This window comes from Littorina saxatilis, linkage group LG17 (assembly GCF_037325665.1).
Source record: "Littorina saxatilis isolate snail1 linkage group LG17, US_GU_Lsax_2.0, whole genome shotgun sequence".
NCBI classification, from domain to species: Eukaryota; Metazoa; Mollusca; class Gastropoda; order Littorinimorpha; family Littorinidae; genus Littorina; species Littorina saxatilis.
In genome coordinates, this window is record NC_090261.1 from 69,418,635 (window position 1) to 69,437,535 (window position 18,901).

Genomic DNA, 18,901 nt, shown 5'->3' on the forward strand with positions numbered 1-18,901 from the left:
ATTACTTGTGTCCCAGCAGGCTTTAGTAAAACTAAATTAATACCTACTGGAAGATTACCAGTTTCCAGTATGTTAAAATAGGCTTAACCTATCTACTGCTGGACTTACATCAGAACACTAACAGATTAAACTATACATGAATCGCGAGACAAGCGGCAAGAGAAGAGATTTTTGGAAAAAATACAGGTGAATGAGCAAGAAGGCAGAAAAAGGAAAAGAATTCATGAAGAAAAAGAGAGCATGACAGGAAAGAGGAACCAAAAATCTACCTAACAGCAAACTAGAAAGCTCCTGCGGTTCCAAAAACAGGAGGGGCCTTTAATTTCATAACCGCAGTGCCCCACTGCGGGAATAAACAGGAAAGAACTAAGAGGTAAAGTCTGACACGCCATAAAGAATACAGCTGACGGTGTGTGTCATAGCCTATAGATATATATTCGATTTTGCAACGGATTGCAATCCGAATTATACTTCTTGCTATATTATTATTGTACCAATCAGTGGGGGTAGGGGGGGGGGGTGCCAAAAGAACACAATGATAAAATAAATGAAGAAATATGAATTCTTAGTCAGTGACAGGACTCGTTTCTTATTGGATAGTGCAAAGATTCAGTCTCAGTTCGGTCTGACAGGGAAAAGAAGAGATTTAATATTGCGTCTCCCATTCGACGAAGCATGTGCAGATTTGCTATTACCTCTCTCGATTTGGCACCCACAATATTCTTCAAGATCGTTTCACACGTTACAGATCATTAACCCATTTTGTTCTCGATTTGCATGTGTATGCCTGACGAATGGTAGTACCTACACTCAACAAATCAAACCATGCACAATCCTCTGAAGAAGGTGGTGGGAAAAAAAAGCTGTCACACGCAGACGAATTTGCCAGTTGGCAAGCCTGCTAAGTTGAGCAACCTGCGCCAAGCAGTTTCTTGTCAAAGCCTGATTACCTCCTTTCCGCTCCAGTGACGAAATACACACACTGAAACAACAGTGTCACGTCCAATACCGGCATGGCTGGCATAGCGCGGTTGTGTGGAATAGCAGACACTGCGGCAAAAGGCTGTGTTCGGCGTTTGAACGTGCGAGGCGGATGACACCGTCAGCAACGAAGACATTGAAGAGTTCAATATCGATACATAAATGTGGATTGGTGGTTTTAACGCCGGACTCTGAACTTCGAGTACATGCATGAGACTGGGTGGCCGAGTGGTAACGCACTTGCGCTCGGAAGCGAGAGGTTGCGAGTTCGACCCTGGGTCAGGGCGTTAGCAATTTTCTCCCCCCTTTCCTAACCTATGTGGTGGGTTCAAGTGCTAGTCTTTCGGATGAGACGAAAAACCGAGGTCCCTTCGTGTACACTACATTGGGGTGTGCACGTTAAAGATCCCACGATTGACAAAAGGGTCTTTCCTGGCAAAATTGTATAGGCATAGATAAAAATGTCCACCAAAATACCCGTGTGACTTGGAATAATAGGCCGTGAAAAGTAGGATATGCGCCGAAATGGCTGCGATCTGCTGGCCGATGTGAATGCGTGATGTATTGTGTAAAAAAATTCCATCTCACACGGCATAAATAAATCCCTGCGCCTTGAATATGTGCGCGATATAAATTGCATAAAAATAAAAATTAAAAAAATAAATAAATCCCTGCGCTTAGAACTGTACCCACGGAATACGCGCGATATAAGCCTCATATTGATTGATATTGATTGATCACCCAGCCACTGGTCAGTCACTGCAGGGACCATAGGTCTATGGTCACTGTTTGGTTAACTCGTTTATGGCCCGACGAATGTGTTGTCCTTGCCTTCTATGTGGTTACATAACCTATCTCGGTTGGTAGTTCGTTTGCTTGGGTCTTGCCTTGCATTCGATATCAATGTTGTTCTCTCTCTCACTCTCACTCTCTCTCACACTCACTCACTCTCACTCACTCTCACTCTCACGCACATATATATATTTTTTATATATATATTATATATCTCCCGGTCGCAAGACCTTCAGTGGCCCAATCGCCAAAAATAAGTTCTCCCCTTCCTCCATTCAAATTTTAACGCTTGAGCCTTGCCGCAGCCAGTCTGACAAGTGCTGTGGGTTTGTTCAAATAAAACGATCGAACACGCCACAGTTGAGTGTAGGGCAAGCTGTTACACTTGTTTCGCTTCGATCTGCAAACCAGGCCACTGTTCTTAATCACAAGCCTGTTCTGTCTAATTTTGCACCTTTGTGTTTTATTAGCGTGACCAGTCGCAGTCACTGAATTTAATCAACTGAGTCGCTTCGGCCTTTGAGTTGCTATGTTTTATTTGTAGTAATTAATGGTGGCATCCACACCTGTAATTAGTACTGAGCATACTGATTGTATCGGACAGTGATTCATATTTTATTTATTTCTTCTCGGCGTTCGCTGGCATTTTCTTTCTTTTAGAATAGAGAGGCTGGATCGAGGGGCTCAAGTGTGAGTGTGTGTGTGTGTGTGTGTGTGTGTGTGTGTGTGTGTGTGTGTGTGTGTGTCTCTCTCTCTCTCTCTCTCTCTCTCTCTCTCTCTCTCTCTCTCACACACACAAACGCACGTAGGAGTCGGAACTATCCAGCCGTGAAGCCCAAGGTCGTAACTAACACACCAAGGAAGCGATCAGTAAAAAAGCCACGGTCACAAATCTACTCAAGAGAACTTTTCATACTCGACAAACTCATTCAAAAGTTCCATTCCAAGGCCAATACTTAGTTCAGCACGGCGTGTCCATGTCAACTCTCGATCACTGTTTCCCTCCCTGCAAAACCCGACCCATCCTCAACCCGAAGAAAAGGTGACCGACCACGACTCGAGATAGCTCTCTCTCTCTCTCTTTGAGACTTTCCCTCGCTCAGTCATCCGTTCCACTTTCTGCTCGACTGAGATCCATAACACAGACGCAGCACATTCCAAGGGACGGCGACAGACGCGCTAAAGCCCCGTAATTAAGGCACTTGTAGAGGGAAAGTGTTGGAAAGAATGACATTTGCTTTACAAGGGGGGGGCCACTGTCCCACCGTGAGGCTGCGATCGTTTGAAACCTCGATGGAGATCACTCGTACACACGTCAGGGGTCGAGGTGAGTCGCCGTTTTGGAGGGCAGAGGAGAAAGAGTTTGCAGAGCGAGTGTTGTCATTTTCAGAGACCTATCTCTACCGTACACTCCTCGCAATGAAAACCCCAATCAATCGCATGCACAATTTTTTTAAATTTTTTTTTTAAATCTGTATTGTTCAAGGGATCTCCCCGCCGAAACGTAAAAGTTGAGAATCGTTCCAAGAGCAACGTAATTCGGTTTCGGGACATGCACCTTTAACTGTAAAATATCATTTATGCGCAAAATATTTACTGCGCAGGTCTTACTAAATGTGCGTGTTTACTCGCTGCTACGTACAAGTGCTGTGTTTGTTTGCCTTTGCGCCACCATGTACTTGAAAAGTTGTCATGTTTTAAGTAATAGAGTTGACTTGACGTAACTTTTGCGCCACCATGTACTTGAACAGTTGTCATGTTTTAAGTAATAGAGTTGACTTGACGTAACTTTTGCGCCACCATGTACTTGAAAAGTTGTCATGTTTTAAGTAATAGAGTTGACTTGACGTAACTTTTGCGCCACCATGTACTTGAACAGTTGTCATGTTTTAAGTAATAGAGTTGACTTGACGTAACTTTTGCGCCACCATGTACTTGAACAGTTGTCATGTTTTAAGTAATAGAGTTGACTTGACGTAACTTTTGCGCCACCATGTACTTGAAAAGTTGTCATGTTTTAAGTAATAGAGTTGACTTGACGTAACTTTTGCGCCACCATGTACTTGAACAGTTGTCATGTTTTAAGTAATAGAGTTGACTTGACGTAACTTTTGCGCCACCATGTACTTGAAAAGTTGTCATGTTTTAAGTAATAGAGTTGACTTGACGTAACTTTTGCGCCACCATGTACTTGAAAAGTTGTCATGTTTTAAGTAATAGAGTTGACTTGACGTAACTTTTGCGCCACCATGTACTTGAACAGTTGTCATGTTTTAAGTAATAGAGTTGACTTGACGTAACTTTTGCGCCACCATGTACTTGAAAAGTTGTCATGTTTTAAGTAATAGAGTTGACTTGACGTAACTTTTGCGCCACCATGTACTTGAACAGTTGTCATGTTTTAAGTAATAGAGTTGACTTGACGTAACTTTTGCGCCACCATGTACTTGAACAGTTGTCATGTTTTAAGTAATAGAGTTGACTTGACGTAACTTTTGCGCCACCATGTACTTGAACAGTTGTCATGTTTTAAGTAATAGAGTTGACTTGACGTAACTTTTGCGCCACCATGTACTTGAACAGTTGTCATGTTTTAAGTAATAGAGTTGACTTGACGTAACTTTTGCGCCACCATGTACTTGAACAGTTGTCATGTTTTAAGTAATAGAGTTGACTTGACGTAACTTTTGCGCCACCATGTACTTGAACAGTTGTCATGTTTTAAGTAATAGAGTTGACTTGACGTAACTTTTGCGCCACCATGTACTTGAACAGTTGTCATGTTTTAAGTAATAGAGTTGACTTGACGTAACTTTTGCGCCACCATGTACTTGAACAGTTGTCATGTTTTAAGTAATAGAGTTGACTTGACGTAACTTAACTGTACGGGTATGAGAAGTATTTGCAATGCAGGCAGTTCAAACAACGTTAAACATTATGGAACTAAACATAAACCACATGCACAGACAAACAGCATGAAACTAAAACATGGTGAGATTCATAATAACATAATATGTGATTTAATCTTAATTCTTGCGACAAAAACACCACACATAAGATTTGAGACTCTAGATCAGTAGATGGATACGTTGATGCGTCCAGATTCACACACAATTATCAAGCTTATGTGTTATATTGGAGTAAAACATGACAGGCAATTGACATACGTGTCGTAATTCGGGTATAAACAATGAATACCTCATCAAAGACCTTCGTTCGATCTTATGTCGACCTCTTGTTCAGGCATCTTAAGACAAATAAGCTACACAAGCGATTGATGTCTGTTTTCCCCAGCACATTCTACTGTGGGTACATTGCACGAACGCAAAGTTCTCTTCTTGTGTTATAACGCAGGCGAGTACCGCCGCTGACGTTGACAAGACCTGCTTGGTGGCTGGCTGACACGGTGGAGAGAGAAAAAAATCGCATGTTTGCAAAAAAAAGGGGCTGAAGGGATGTAGAGTTTCGCAAAGAAAATACACTTGAGTATTCCAAAGGAAGTAGGCTCTCCACTTGTCTACCCAGCCCTCTTTCCCACCGTCAAGGTTCATCACGTTTCACTCGCTCTCCAAGGGACTGAATCCAGCATGTGTCCTTGAGCTGTCAACCAGTCACTTGCAGGGATATTTTCTTTGGCAAATTTGGCCACAAAAGTTCTCAATTTTGGGGATTTTACAGAGGCCCCTTTCTCCCACCATGACAAAGTTTGGCCGATCTGCAGAATTGACGGTAACGTTTGCTCTGCAGCATTCTGTTTGCTAAGAGTGTAAATAGCTCAGCAAAGGTGTTTAATGTCAAGTTTAAGACCAGTGAAGAGTGTTATACAGCTAATTATCATAGATCAAATGTATGTCCTGGGTCGGACCTATCGATACGAGGTCGGGTATTTATATCGGGTAAAACGTTCGGTTTTCGACGAGGTATCAGGCGTTTCGTTGTTTTGCCGACTTCAAACGACACCCCTGAGTCATGAATTTTACACTGAAACCGAAACATCAAGTTGTGGGTGACATGCTGCGCTTATCGATGCTTTTTATCAAAAGTTTTCTTCAAACTTTTCCTTGAAATAGCACATTTTGTGTGTACGGCTTTGCTGAAGCGCCCGTGCGTAAACAGTATTAGCTCAGTTAGACCAACGCAATCAGTAAATTACGAGACAGCCAACTAATGGAGGACTGAAAGAACATTCCCTTGGTTAGAATATGCCTGTGTGCCACATTATAACTGATACGAAATCAATGTACTGTAGGCGACTACGTATAAATCTGACAACAAACCATGCTAATAATGTTTATGAAGGGCAACCGAAGTGTATGGTTATTATCTCACCGAATCCTATCCCCCGTTCAAAACAAACATATAAACATATATATATATATATCAAGTAATACATTTAACGACCCCAAAAATGCTCTGAACACTCTAAACAGAAGTGTTCTACTTTGGAAGTGGAACACATTCCTGTAACAAGTTTAGAACACTGTTTGGTATGATACAATTACATAGTTCTACTAGCAAAGAAGCATACATAATTTAATAAACACATAGTGTTCCCAACTGTGAGTGTGAACAGTATAACTTATATTTTGTCAGTGCTACTTTTGCTAGCAGAACTAGTATGTACTATGTCACAAAGTGTTCAAAACTTGCTACAGAAATGTGTTCAAAACTTGCTTCAGAAATGTGTTCAAAACTTGCTACAGAAATGTGTTCAAAACTTGCTTCAGAAATGTGTTCAAAACTTGCTACAGAAATGTGTTCAAAACTTGCTACAGAAATGTGTTCAAAACTTGCTACAGAAATGTGTTCAAAACTTGCTACAGAAATGTGTTCAAAACGTGCTACAGAAATGTGTTCAAACTTGCCACAGAAATGTGTTCAAAACTTGCTACAGAAATGTGTTCAAAACTTGCTACAGAAATGTGTTCAAAACTTGCTACAGAAATGTGTTCAAAACTTGCTACAGAAATGTGTTCAAAACTTGCTACAGAAATGTGTTCAAAACTTGCTTCAGAAATGTGTTCACAGGTGGAACACTTTTAATTAGAGTGAACAACGCCCGTGTTTGCGTCTGACACCTCCGATGCGCGAACATCACGCCACGTTGAAGCATTGTGCACTGGGCCAATATCCGGAGGCCCTGGTCTGTGGGCAATGTACATTGGCCCAACACTCCGGTATTAGTACTGCCAATGATCTAGTTTGACCAGGAGCGAGTTTTCTACGGTGCACTGGCCGGGAGAGAATATGCAACGTGTGCAGTTTGTTTGCTAGCATCGTCCCACATTCATAAACTGGGTCTCAGGCTTTTTTTCTTCCCCTGGGATTATTGATATGAGTGCCATTGCACTTAGAACTCGGCAATAGACGACGTTTGAAAAATAACTGTCGGGTTTGTATACATGTGTACAGAAAGAGTGAGTACTCTTGCTTTCACCGAATCAAACTTTTCCACGTGACATTATAGGCCAGTCACTAGCGAGGGCCGGGTGTGTCTGCAACACATGGACAAGGAGCACGTGCGAATAGCTTGCCTCACTAAAAGCAAGGGTATTCACTCTTTCACACCCCATACAAACCCGACAGAGTTATTTCCGAACATCGTCTATTTCTGGTTGGCCTGGCGGACGGCTGTGATGCCAAATCTCGCATAATACTATCAGAATAACGGACTCTCACTGGATTTGTAGTTGATGCCGCGAGACTGTTCCACTTGCAGGTGTGAAAACTCATCGACAGTACGCTAAACGTCATGACGCTTTGGTACAGACAATTCTTAGGTGATGCGCACGTGATCTTAACACGAAAGCAACATCAGAAACAAGAACTAGAACGCTGAACGTTTAAACATTACCAAAACAGATGAAGGCAGACCAACTAGAAAAATCGCCAACAAGCGACGATGTTGGTAAGACATTTTAACTAGGTAAAGCAGCACGTGGAAAGCGTAAGGATTATTTGACGCACGGTCGCAAATTAAGTCTGAGTGGTGCTCCTCCACTTTCCTCCTCAGCAAAGACACAACGGGAACATGCCTTTCAACAACTCAACGTCATTGAAAAGCGTGAATGTATGACGGCTTACTAGTGCCAAAACCTCATAATTGTAATTATCAAGGGAAAATTAGTAATTTTCCCTTGATAATTACCATTTTCACATGTTTATTTCTAATTTTCCCGGGAAAATTACTAATTTTCCCGGAATAATGACTAATTTTCACCTGTTAATTACTAATTTTTAGTTTTGGCTCACTTCCTCACGGATTGCTAGTGCCAAAACTAAAAATTAGTAATTTGCCCGTGAAAATGAGTAACTAGCATGTGAACACAGTAACTGACAGCGTTAATTAGTAATTATCACGTGATAATGGGTAACCCCAGGTTTTGGCACTAGTAAGCCGTCACAGGGCTTACTAGTGCCAAAACCTCATAATTGTAATTATCAAGGGAAAATTACTAATTTTCCCTTGATAATTACCATTTTCACGTGTTAATTACTAATTTTCCCGGGAAAATTACTAACTTTCACCTGTTAATTACTAATTTTTAGTTTTGGCTCACTTCCTGACGGATTGCTAGTGCCAAAACTAAAAATTAGTCATTTTCCCGTGATAATTACTAATTATCCCGTGAAAATGAGTAACTAACGAGTGAAAACAGTAACTGACAGCGTTAATTAGTAATTATCACGTGATAATGGGTAACCCCAGGTTTTGGCACTAGTAAGCCGTCATATGAATGGGTGATTATTTTGTGTATAGGAACTCACTAACGCCGTAACTGTTTTTCGTTAGTTTGCTCTTGTTTTGTCGCATTTTTTTTCTCGTCTTACTACTCTTGTGATCAGAACCGACATATCTCCACAAGAAGTACTCAAACAGCTGAAGAACACGACAAGTTTCGACATACACACGCTGTTGTTCGTACACTCATGTCAGCTCTGGTCAGGCGTCTAATGTCTGGGACAAAGAAGCTGTGGAACTTCGAACCTGCTACCAGCATTTACTGACCACCAATTCTACGAACTCTTGTCTGGCCAACTGGTCAGTTGTACCAAAGTGGTTGTGTGAACAGTGACCAGATTCGCACTTTCAGTCGTAGAGACAGAAAGTTTGGGACTGACGAGAAAAAAAAATATTATGTAATTTTTTTTTAACTCCACTGCGGGTCGATTTTTGTAAACCGTGTAGTTCTCGTACGACGATACAACGGCTGATCACGATGACAACGTATCATCTTGTGATCATGGTTTCAATACATCGGGTATGTTTACCACGATTGTTTGTGCTTCCGAAGACAGTCTCAAACGCCAATATTTTGTTTATATGAAGACAGTCTCGAACGCCAATATTTTGTTTATGAAGACAGTCTCGAACGCTAATATTTTGTTTATATGAAGACAGTCTCGAACGCCAATATTTTGTTTATGAAGACAGTCTCGAACGCCAATATTTTGTTTATATGAAGACAGTCTCGAACGCCAATATTTTGTTTATGAAGACAGTCTCGAACGCCAATATTTTGTTTATATGAAGACAGTCTCGAACGCCAATATTTTGTTAATGAAGACATTCTCCTAGTCCTACTACAATCTGGACGAGTGTGGTGCCATGGTAAGACCGCAGTTGGTGTTGTGCTCTGACGGGGTTGTCTGTAAGTTGTGTCACATTGTCACCTGGACTTCTGTCCAAACCATGAACAGTCACCTTCGTTAGTATTGTTTCACAGTTCTTTGTCTCGTTAGAATTGTGTCAGAATCCTTTGTCTGCACTGACGTGGTACCAAAGTTAGTACGGGGGAATTCTGTGTCGCAGCACTCCGTGTTTTTCCAGCACCGACAGGAGGACAACGACACTCTAGCTCTGCGCTAGGAGCTCACGTTTACAGCACTGACAGTGCAGTGGAAGGAAGCACTTGAACCCCCCCCCCCCCCCCAATTTAAGACTTCTTCCTTTTTAAGACTCTCCTTTAAACGATGATGTTCAGTTCATAGCCCCAGTAAATTTACGTCCTATCCAGTTTCAAAACCTCTCCCGATTTTCGTTGATTTTTGTTGTAAAACTATAAGGGGGGTTCCACAGTAACAGAGGAGCAAGGGACAAAGACACTGTACGCTAGGGTCCCCCATGTTGTTGCAAGCTACACAGACTCGTGTTGGCGGGCAAATGAAGGAGATCAGTTTTCCCTTGCGCCCTGTTCCTCCTTTTAGTTTTACAGCCCTGTTCCTCCTTTTCCTAGATCCTTGTTCCTCCTTTTCCTAGATCCTCCTTCCAGTGGCAGTGTTCTCCCCTTTGCTGCAGAGCTCTCCCGGCTGGCCCGGGCCAAGCACCTTGTTGACTCAGACAATTAACACTGCGTTACAGGTGCTGCCCTATCGGGAGGCAAAAATGTGTCTCCAGACTCCCCCCTCTTGGAGAGTGCGCTGCATGACCTTTTTGAACTCAACACTTTGAGTTTCAGTGCAAATCATTGGCGTTAAAAAAAATCTCTTGAGTTTCAGTGCAATTCATTAAAGAAGGGGAACATGTATTGACTATCGGTTTCAACAAAGTTAAATTCGGAGAATAAATCTATTGTCTGTCTGCCTTTACGTAAATTTTAGTATTTTTACTCGCCAAACCAACCATTTGTTTCAGCAACTTACCTCGCATTTGGCAAGTAGATTAGCATTTCTACTCGCCATTTACATGTTTCTACTCGCCATGGCGAGTAAAATACTCGCCACTTTCAGGCCTGGTCAGTGTGTGTGGCAATGTGCCCCTGACCCGATTAACACGATTACACTATGTCCGTCAGCTTGCAACAGGATGTGAGAGTATCCGGCAAAGCACCGACCAAATCGCCTCCCGCCTGTCAGCGTGGTTACAATAAAATGCCAACGTGCCCTATGAATGGGACAGCAGAGCGAACGGAAGAACAGAAGCCAACAACAGGCAGGCTTACGGATCACCTTCTCACTGAGTCACGTCGGATACCAGCGACCGAACCACACTCGGTCAACAGCGAACAGATCGTGTTCATCTTCCCAAAACCACAGCGGATTTAGGCCACTGGGGAAACCGGTTTCAGTGGAGGGCGCGCCGGAAAATAATAATGGAAAAATCTATGCCATGGAATGATGGCAGCGGGTCATTGGCCGTGGCAGATCGTCAGTGGGCCATGGTGTCAATGTTACGCGATCATCTCTTTATCAGGCAGCTTGTGATTGTGATGCTAACACTAGTAACAGATATCTCATCCGGACCATTTGTGTGCGTGTGTGAAAATGTTAAAGGAAAGATGTTAGTGCCATGGAATGCTGGCACAGGATCAACGGTGACACTCACAGATCGTCAGCGGGGCATCATTATTACTAATATTAGGCAGTTTGTGATGTCAGCAGATTCTTATCCCACTGAGATAAAAACAAGATGACAGTTTTCAAAAGCCAGATTCTCTCTCTCTTTCTCTCTCTCTCTTTCTCTTTCTCTTTCTCTCTCTCTCTCTCTCTCTCTCTCTCTCTCTCTCTCTCTCTCTCTCTCTCTCTCTCTCAAAGGGGAAAAATCAATGGCACAGAATGCTGACACCAGGTCAACAGTGAGTGACAGATGGTCAATGGGCTATATCATATCACTATTAGTGTTACACGACCATCCCCGCATCAGCCAGTCTGTGATGCTATTTCTTAGCAGATGCTAGATTTATATCTTTGAAGAAGAAGAAGAAGAAGAAGAAGAAGAAGAAGAAGAAGAAGAAGAAGAAGAAGAAGAAGAAGAAGAAGAAGAAGAAGAAGAAGAAGAAGAAGAAGAAGAAGAAGAAGAAGAAGAAGAAGAAGAAGAAGAAGAAGAAGAAGAAGAAGAAGAAGAAGATATCCCAGATAAACGACGATATGACAGTTTCCAAATGACAGATTGCGTGTGGGTGGGTGGGGGAAGGGGTCTCTCTCTCCGTCTGTCGGTGTGAAAAGTACGTGGGTGATGTGTGAAGACAATCATGTAAAAAAAAAAAAATCAATACCACGGAATATCGGCACTATGTCAACGATGACAGATCGTCAGCAGGCTACGATGTCACTGTTACACGAACCGCCCCCCCCCCCCCCCCCCCCACGCAGCTTTGTGATGTTCGCGTAAGCCGGGCAGATATCAGTTTCATGACCATCAGACAAATAAGCTGTGGCATCAGATGTCCCTGGCGCCAGCCACAGAATAGAGCCATCTATTTCGGAAGGGATCTGTCACTTTGCTAACAATGCAACCTAAAAGATTGGTGTGGTGTTCTGTGTTTTGGGGGTTGTATTTCAAAATGTGCTCAATTAATCATGGTTCAAGTAAACACTTGCCATACATGATTTATAACAGGAGCATAGATCCATAAAAGACATGATGCTTATCTGTCCTTCTGACTGCATTGCAACCCCCTCCCCGCACACACACACAGAAAAGTTGTTGGTGCTGGTGTTTGTATGGGTGGGGTCTCTTTTCAACATGCATTGAAATAACCTGTGTGTGAACACTCCCCAGTCAGTTTACCAAAGTGTGTGAAACATTAAAGGACAAATGTGTGCAATATTTCACTCAGGTGTTTTCACTGATGGGATTCAAGAAAAAACAAATGGATTTAACAATACATACTATGCACTTGCGCTCGGAAGCGAGAGGTTGCGTGTTCAGGCCTGGGTCAGGCCGCAATTTTCTCCCCCCTTTCCCAACCTAGGTGGTGGGTTCAAGTGCTAGTCTTTCGGATGAGACGAAAAACCGAGGTCCCTTCGTGTACACTACATTGGGGTGTGCACGTTAAAGATCCCACGATTGACAAAAGGGTCTTTCCTGGCAAAATTGTATAGGCATAGATAAAAATGTCCATCAAATACCCGTGGGACTTGGAATAAAGTAAAAAAATTCCATCTCACACGGCATTAAGTCTCAGGAAACATGAATACACGCATGCAGGAAAAAAAAAATATGGGTAGCGCCGTATGTATGGCAGCTCACTTTCCCCGGGGAGAAAGCAGCCCGAATTTCCATGAGGGTAACCTCACTGGACTGTAAATCTTATCCAATCCAATCCAATCCAATCCTATTGCATTGCAAAAATAATCAGATGTCAAAATTTTTGGTTTTCAGTTTTACAGCTGGCTGGTCTTTTGCATCCAAAAGTTTAAATTTTTTTTTTTTTAAAAGCGCATGCGAAACACCACTAAACTCGCACACAGCGCTGTAAATTACTGCAGTATCACCTCTAAACTACAAATTAAGCAATAGCTCACTTAGTCAATAATTAAATACAGGCCTACATGAGACTACACCTGAGTTTATCAGATCTGACCTTGGACATTAATAGAAAGTTGTATAAAACACTCCACACGGGTCTGAAACTTGACATTTGAGTGCACTGCTGAGCTATCATTCATACATCGAGCAAACAAAACGCTGCTGAGCAAACACGCACAGCCCTCTTCCATTCTTTCAGTTTAAAGAGTAACACTCTTTCCTACAGGTCTAGTGTTCACCCCTGCTATAAGAAAGAACGAAAGTCCTCTATCCATGATTCTTTCAAAATTCATGACCAGAAATATGAGCCTGGTGTATGCCTGGCCTCAAAAATGCGCGGAGTCGTGTGCAACACGCGTTTAAGAGTTTTCCGAGTTGATTCAACTAAAGACTGTTGATTTGGTCCAGAAGAAGATACTTTTATCATTAGTTTGAAACCATGAAAATGAGTGAAACTTTCTGCTAGTTCTCACAATCCGCAAGAAAACGAAGCAGTTGGCAGGCCGAAACGACTCAAAATCCGCGACCGACAACTCTGCCAGCACAAGAAGAGACTGAGAGACGCCGCAGCGTTAGCCTGGCAGTGACGTCATCCGAGGAACCCGATAAGGCCGCTGCGAAGTTTACAGTACAATGCAGAGTACAGCTGGGCATCTGTAATGCTGTACGCGTGATTGATTCTTGCACAAAGTAAAGTATTAGGGTGGTGGTATCTTCTCAGGACCCATGTTCCCATCTTCTCTTCTTTGAGCTGACCAACTGCAACCTCCACAAGTTATTTCTAAAGTAGTTCACATGCTGTTGCTACTCCCCCAGTCCACCCGGTTAAACCATAAAGTTGCTCAACCACAGACCCTCGTGTCCCTGGTCAGCAGACACTTTACATTGAAGAAGGTCCGCTTGAGGTGTCACGCCAATTACCGTGTACGTGTGAGGTACTTGAATTCAAGACAAAAACTAACTCTGTCGGTGGGAAAATCTAGGAAAGAGGATATATACCTCTTCAGTTACTCACTCAACTAGGTAGACGAGATAAGATAAAGGGAAGAGAGACGAAGACAAAGATGAAACAGTGGATCTAGAGTGGAAAATGGGGGAGGGGGGTTCGGCCGCATAAAAAATCAAAGATGAATTTGTCAAACTGTGATTGTGATGGTTATCGTGTGTGTGTGTGTGTGTGTGATAACACGTATGTGTGTGTGTGATAACACGTGTGTGTGTGTGTGTGTGTGTGTGTGTGTGTGTGTGTGTGTGTGTGTGTGTGTGTGATTACACGTGTGTGTGTGGTGTGTGTGTGTGTTTGTGTTTGTGGGTGCATGAGTGTGTCTGTGTGTGAGTGTGTTTGTGTGTGTGTGTTTGTGTCCCTCGACGCGTGACATTATATATATTAAGTTGAACAAAAACAGGGTTCAAGTGGGAACACCTGAACAAAAGCAGGAGGGGGACGGAAGACACTTTATAAACTCCGTTTTTTACTGCGAAATTTTGGCCTGGGAGAAGACACCCCATCCTAAGTTTCTCTTCACCTACCCGTGAAGTATGCTTTAGGGCTTGACTAGACAACCCGATTGCGCTCACTACACGGTATAAAGAGAGCGCCGTTCAACCCGGCCGATTCCTCGGCTGACGTCACGCGTCCAAGGGAAGTAATTTTCGAGCGGGCTGCATTGACTCAGCCAAGAATGCAAACTTTGTTCGATTAAAGACATTGTAGCATGTCTAAAATCTTCGGACTTGTGTTATCAAGCTGTTAAAATCACCAAGTAACTTTTAAGTATAGTTTCCGTTACATGAGAACTCATTCTGATGAACAGATTTTGAGAGCCACAGCCCAACAGCTGCCCTGCAAAGGCTAAGAGGAAAGTTGTATGGTTAGGTGGAATGTTTTGGGGTAAAGTGTGGAGTGCAACAGGACACTCCTCAAAGGAAGTGTATCTTGTAAACTCTTTATACACACAGTACAGTGTACATCCATGTACTGAGTTTTATCGTGTATGCAGTACAGTGGAAGTTGGACCCCCCCCCCCCCCCCCTTCACACCCAAAATGGCCAAATCTAACAAGACTTTCCATTTTAACAGACCGTGAGTTATTTCAGATTGTGTGCCCATAACTGATAACATCTGTATGTACCTCCATTTTAACAGACCTTGAGTTATTTCAGATTGTGTGCCCATAACATCTGTATGTACCTCCATTTTAACAGACCGTGAGTTATTTCAGATTGTGTGCCCATAACATCTGTATGTACCTCCATTTTAACAGACCGTGAGTTATTTCAGATTGTGTGCCCATAACATCTGTATGTACCTCCATTTTAAAACCTAATTTGTTCAGGGTTTTGAAGGTATTAAAAAACAAGTCGCAAAAGGAGAAATTACTACATTTAGTCAAGCTGTGGAACTCACAGAATGAAACTGAACGCACTGCATTTTTTCACAATGACAGTAGTCCGCGGCTCGTGCAAACCGCAGTGAAACTGATGAGCCTGTTTAGCGCGGTAGTGGTTTCGCTGTGCTGCATAGTCCTCTTTTCTGTACCTCTCTTCGTTTTAACTTTCTGAGCATGTTTTTAATCCAAACATATATCATATCTATGTTTTTGGAATCAGGAACCGACAAGGAATAAGATGAAATTGTTTTTAAATCGATTTCGGAAATTTAATTTTGATCATAGTTTTTATATTTTTAATTTTCAGAGCTTGTTTTTAATCTAAATATAACATATTTATATGTTTTTGGAATCAAGAAATGATGAAGAATAAGATGAAAGTAAATTTGGATCGTTTTATAAAAAAAATTTTTTTTTTTACAATTTTCAGATTTTTAATGACCAAAGTCATTAATTAATTTTTAAGCCACCAAGCTGAAATGCTATACCGAAGTCCGGCCTTCGTCGAAGATTGCTTGGCCAAAATTTCAATCAATTTGATTGAAAAATGAGGGTGTGACAGTGCCGCCTCAACTTTTACAAAAAGCCGGATATGACATCATCAAAGGCATTTATCGAAAAAATGAAAAAAAACGTCCGGGGATATCATTCCCAGGAACTCTCATGTAAAATTTCATAAAGATCTGTCCAGTAGTTTAGTCTGAATCGCTTTACACACACACACACGCACAGACAGACAGACACACACACACCACGACCCTGGTCTCGATTCCCCCCCTCTATGTTAAAAGATTTAGTCATAACTTGACTAAATGTAAAAAAAAAGGGGGGGGGGGGGGGGCATTGTACATATTTTCAAAAATTTCCCAGTGCATACAATCATCTGTTCACAGACCATGCACCATTCATTTCAATTTTCTATGAATTGAAATAACCATATGATGATGTTTTCTTGAGCCATAAAATAAATTAAATCTTTTATACATGCATGTGCATTGAAGCTGAAAGCACACATTATTATACAACAACAAAAACGCTAAGGTTTATGCATATATATGGATATATATATATATATGTAAGCTTATAAGTTATATATGTTAAAACACTTTAATGTCTTCAGAGCAGTCTGTTCTGAGTCTGACTTCTATTTTTATCATACCAAACTTCAAAAGAATGGCTCTAGCATGAACAGTAGCTGAAAACTTGACACTACTTAGCTTGGAATTTTTAAAACACACCTATTTTTAGGCTAAAGTAAGTCTAACAGTTCCTTGTCTAAGTAACCAACTTGGCTCTTCACTCCCACTCAGTCACCTGAGAGGGGTGTGGCACTTGCACTCGGGGTAACTGATAGTGGGTTGTCCCACTCTCTTAAAGTTAAACTCTTGATTTGATACAGTTCGGGAGTATACAGGTGTTTGTACTCTTGCCATACTAAAACATTCAACACCTTCACACTTGTCTGATTTTGACGGACAAAATGCACCAGACACATAGATCTACGCACACTTTCTATTCAGCGGGCACCCCTGAAAATTCGTGAACAGAATTTTGTACGTTGCCTTATCGTACAAAAAAAGTGTGACAAAAACAATCCCACATGTTTGTTAGCGACAAAGACAAAACTTGTTCGATGCGCTTCACTACACATGCGGCTCGAGTCATGCTCGAGTTTTTGATGCACACACGGAATAGCGCAGTCAGTCAGTGTGTGTGGAATTCAAACCGAGCGCGGTTTGCACCCATTCATTGATTCAATGATTCACTCTGATTTTGCTATGCTGTGCGCCACATGTGCCAAAACTTCGCCGATTGTTTGTGAGACCTACGTTCACGCTTTGCACGCTTCTTGCCTGAGTAAATTATAGTGAAAAACAGTTCACACACTGCTCCAGAGAGACAACTCACCTGAATGAACACAGCTAAATCCCAAGTAGCACCAAACTTTCTTTGGTCGCTCTCACGGCGGTTGAACCTGCACTGTTATCGTAATGTCTCCGACAAAAAATCCGAACGGGAATCAGCTCTGCGACACTTGAGCAAAACTCACACACACACACACAACATGCACTTCACAGTCACAAATCCTGAAGGTGCAGGTACAGTCCACGAGTCAAGGTGCGTCCAGGGAGTGTGAAAGGTTTAGTCCCAAAGGCGCCACTTCACTATCACAGTGTAGTTATCGTGTACTCCGGTAGCGATTCACTGAACTGTGTGACGGGCTTGTCTGCCGCCAAGTGCGACAACGTGTGGGCTCGCGCGATTGCTGTTCTGAGCTGCGCCTACGGAAGCTTTCCGTTCTACCTGCTACGGAAAGATCGCGTTGACGGCGGATACGTCCGAATGGAGGTTTCGGGGAGTATTTAGCTGCGCTTCTCAAAGCTAACGATTCAAAGCCACAATGTTGAGTGAGAATGTTCTGCCATACACACAAATCTAGAGTATCAAAGGCACAAAAATAAAAGATGTTGTCCCTGACTGATCAAGTTAAACGAAGTGGTTGTGCTCTGTAACCGTAAGTTTACCACAGTGACCAACCACAATAAACTGTGGCCATCAAAGAAATACTGACTGTAAAGCTGGTGAATCATCGCTCTTTTTTTCCAAAAGTCCTAAACGGCTCATGATGTAGGCTGAACTGATTTCAGAATGACTGAGTTATCATGTAATATGAGCGAGATACATGCAATAGCTACTGAATCAAGTTACAATTTTGTAAATAAAAATACACAAAAACAAAACAAGGATTGAACAAAAAATAAGATGCAGGAAGACAAGCGAGGCTGCAGCTGGTACAGTAATAATGACTAATAAACACTGACTGACTGAGTTTCTTCAGTGACGAGTCATAGAACTTGACTTTAAGTAAATCACTTTTATTTATCACTCAGGTACAAAGTAAATACACTTGTGTGTTCTCACTTGACATTTATTTGTATTTGTGGTGCGTATGTATAATGTTTTATCACTCCAATAATTAAGTGTCAGCATCTTTTAGCAGCGCCATCCATGGTAAACTATATAGATCACTTCCACATAGCTACAGCCGACACCACGGAGCTGTATGTCAAAACGTCAAAACAATAAAAATGTCATTAATTGGTTATCTAGTAAGTACCTTCTCCGGCACAGTTTCGGATGGAAATCTTCACTCAACCGTAAGAACAAAGGGGTTGTAGCTCTTCTCCATCTTCTTTACAAAAGCCCTGTCTACACAAATGGCTGTAACCAGTGTCCATCATCAGCTTAAGGACTACTACTTATTAGTAGTCCTTGGTATCAGCATAAACTTCCCCATATTAGGACACACAGGTATTGATTGTTTCATAGCTTGTTTGTTGGGTTTTTTTTCGGGGAGTTTTTTTAGTTTTTGTTTAGCTTTATTTACTTTACATAAAAGAAAAACGAATAGATATATATTATCAAGCAGTCTTGATTAAGTACCTCAATCAATTAAAGGTCCTTGTCTACATTTTTATACCGAAAT

General features: G+C 41.9%; 1 protein-coding gene across 4 annotated transcripts in view; it reads right to left on the minus strand.

Moving 5' to 3' along the window:
* LOC138952350 (spectrin beta chain, non-erythrocytic 5-like) overlaps nucleotides 1–17,613 on the minus strand; it is a 281,446-nt gene extending 263,833 nt beyond the window's left edge. For all 4 annotated transcript variants that reach the window (XM_070324002.1, XM_070324003.1, XM_070324001.1 and 1 more), the window contains exon 1: nucleotides 17,323–17,613. The gene's annotated coding sequence lies outside the window, so the exon portion shown is untranslated. The remainder of the gene's footprint in view (nucleotides 1–17,322) is intronic.
* Nucleotides 17,614–18,901: the final 1,288 nt, after the last annotated feature.